The following is a 3,433-nucleotide window of genomic DNA, read 5'->3' on the forward strand; positions in this document are numbered from 1 at the left end:
ATTCAAACAAAACATCAACTTCCTTTGTAATAACACCACTTGAGATCAACAAACAATGGCAGCAACCGCGGTTCGTGTGTTTGGCAGACCAATCACTCAAGGAACTCGTACCCAAAGGGCCCAAACAGCCAAGAACTACCAAAATGCCGATGGCAAGCTCGACTAGGTGTTGCAGGCTTCAATCCACTCTCAGAAAGCGGCTGTGGGTGGGGCCAACGCAGCTACCTTTAGCACCACATTTGGCAGGGTTTACAATGCCACAGGTGACCCTGTAATGTATGTGACTGCATACGATTGGCAGGGAAATGTCGTTGGGCAGTACCCGGTGAACATCCAAAATGGGCAGTGGGATATTTTTGAGCATGTTGGCACTCGTGGCACTAACCGCAAAGGATCAGTCGCTGCTGTTGTGTTCAACATTCAAGATTGCAGTGATTGCTTGGAACAACCCTTGGAAAACTTCCACTAGTGGAAACAACACTGTAAGCCATATTTCTTGTAATATCGATCCTAGTATATTGTATAACATGTAACAAATTGAAATGTTAATATAAATTAATGTTTGCAGGCTTATTGTGAGATGAATGATTCGGGATACTTTGATGACCCTAATGTTTAGGATGCAATCTTGGAAAAGCTTATGGCTTCGGGTACTGAAAGTCAAGCAAGTATGGAAGGTTATGCTACAAAAGTGAGTATTGACGCAGGAGGCAACACCCCGTCTTACAGTGCCATTTTCTATCTTGACGTCTAGATAGTGCAATAGATGTAATAATAATAATAAGGCAGCGTGATGGAAACTTGCAGCCGCTGATCTAGTATTCGAGTACTATGTGTGGTTGTAGTAATATATAATAAGCCAACTATAGTAGGCGATGATTGGCTAATGTTTTACATGAATAAAACGTTGTCTTTGTTTGTACTTGATCGACACTAGTGTAATTATAACGTGTTTTAAATACAAACAAATAACATTAACAAACATATGAATGGTTATATGACAATGAAGAAATTTAAAACCTACTAGATAAGTAAGCATTCAACTTGAACCCTTGGCCGGACATTTGAATCTAACGTGAAGCCATGGACATGTGAAATATATTTAATTTAACACTGGATAAGTATATAGAGCTTTCTGTTTTTACTGGACACCTTATTCAAGCTTGAGTTAATTACTGTTTTCGTCCTTGTGGTTTGTCAAAAATCACTATTTCAGTCCATTAGTTTAAAAATTGCGATTTCAGTCCCTGTGGTTTCACTTTCGTAACCATTTCAGTCCCTGTGGTTTCACTTTCGTAACCATTTCAATCCATTTATTCTGTTAAGTACAGGGACTGAAATGGTTACGAGGTGGACTGAAATGGTTACGAAAGTGAAACCATAGGGACTGAAATCGCAATTTTTAAACTAATGGACTGAAATAGTGATTTTTGACAAACCAGAGGGACGAAAATAGTAATTATCTCTTCAAGCTTTCTTAATTTCTGGAAACTTATTGTTCCATTTTGTAGACTTATGTCCATTCATTGCAAACGCTTCGGTTTTAAATAAAATTACACAGAAAGAAACGTAGACAAAAATAAGTGTTCCGTAATGATATATTTGGAATTTATTAACCATTATATTTGAAAAGAAGCAAAATATGTTACATTGATCAAAATCCTTAAAAACGAATATGGGTACCAATTCTGATAATATTGATACTAGTACGGATGTTGTTCGGTCTGAATCAATTCAATACGTCACGGTACCTGAAACAAAATATATTTAGTCGATAAAAAAGTATAGAAACGAGTACATATTGTCGTAGCTTGTGTTTTTGTTTTATAAGTTGGTGTAGTGGCTATTTAAGGCGGTGTTGCTTTGTTATTGTTTTTTTTTTTCATTTGTGATGCACCATTTTCTAGTTTCCCTAAAAAAACTAGTAGAATTCCGCGCGCTCTATTGCGAGCTTTCGGTTCAGTTTGTTACATTATTGGTATGATCTGAGTACTTGGTATAATAACCAAAACAAATACAAGAGGATATTGATACATATTTTACATGGATGAAAAACCATAGAAATGAATATCGGTATCGGTACCAATGTTGTTCGTCCGTATTGGTTCGATTACTGGCACTAGCTCTCACTAACCGAAAAATATTCTACCATGATACGTTGACAAAACCATAAAAACGAATATTGTACCGGTACAGATGTTGTTCGGACAATATTGGTTCAGTTCATATGGTAAAGAACAAAAAATGAAATATGTTTGACTCGTTCAAATTGAACTTTTATTGAATCGTATGTTAATAATAAGCACGTTGCAGCCATATAATCGAAATTTATAAAATGTTATATTATATTACTAAAATTACGAGAAAGGTAAACATCACTTTATACAAAAAAAATACTAAAAGGTGAGACAACTTTCATAACATTTACGTTTGTGGATCGATTACTTGTACATTACTATTTACAACATTAATTAAACTTTATATCTAGATGTTTATAAAAATAAGTTGCATTGGTATATTCGAAATTTAATAAAACACCGTATCTAAAAATTTCCATAAAAAATAAAATATGCTTAAAAGTAATAATTATAAAAATAATATACTAATTACATAATAAAAAAAATATATTATATTATATTATATATACTACAATTACCAACTTGAGTAAATAGTGACTTGAGTTTTTTTTTTCGACCTTTTGTTTTTTTTCGTCTTTTTGTACTTGTTATACTTTTATCCCTTAACTTTCATTATTGATACTTACAACCCTGTAACTTTCTAAAGACCTTTTAATCGAGTTTTACGTATTTATTTTTATGTACACGTGGGTATAATTTCAAATTGATTTACGTTTAGACGTAGATTTTTCTCGGAAATTAGTCGGGTAAAATTTTCACACCCCGATTTTCGGTTGGCCCGGAGGTGTTTAGTCGTGACGGTTGGGTAGCAGTTATCACAATTTAATAATAATAATGCAGCGGAAGTATAAAGAGTAAAAAGTATGTGTAACACTAAGAGTGTTTAATATTCAAAGTACAAAGATGTTCAAGTGTTTAGATAACAGCCGACAGGCAGGATCAAAGAAAAACGAAGCTTAGACATCATAGGCCTTAAGCTAGGAGTTGCAAATTCCAAAGCTTTTAACATAGCCGACCAGGATTCCCAACCTAATATCAAGGTTCAGTACCTGCAGTTCAATCTTTTGAAAATACGTCAATTTTCGATGGTAAATACAAATAACTGACCCATTTTGAAAATAGTTTTTCAAAAATAGTTTTATACATAGAGAAAACCCGTGGGTAATCATTTAATATTTGTTGGGATTTTATCTTGTCACCAGATTTACATCTTTGTCATACAATGGGAACTAGATATCAAGGCTGGTCATTTCTAGTGCTATAATGATTAAGGTACACACCAAAGTTGAATAACG

General features: G+C 34.0%; 1 long non-coding RNA gene across 1 annotated transcript; it reads left to right on the top strand.

Annotated features, from left to right (window-relative positions):
* On the top strand, nt 1-922 carry LOC110903336. Its single transcript, XR_002571851.2, has 2 exons — nt 1-482; nt 569-922. It is a non-coding gene; the product is annotated as an uncharacterized LOC110903336 (long non-coding RNA).
* The last annotated feature ends 2,511 nt before the right edge of the window (nt 923-3,433 follow it).

The sequence above is a fragment of the Helianthus annuus genome, chromosome 13, assembly GCF_002127325.2.
Source record: "Helianthus annuus cultivar XRQ/B chromosome 13, HanXRQr2.0-SUNRISE, whole genome shotgun sequence".
Classification (NCBI taxonomy): Eukaryota; Viridiplantae; Streptophyta; class Magnoliopsida; order Asterales; family Asteraceae; genus Helianthus; species Helianthus annuus.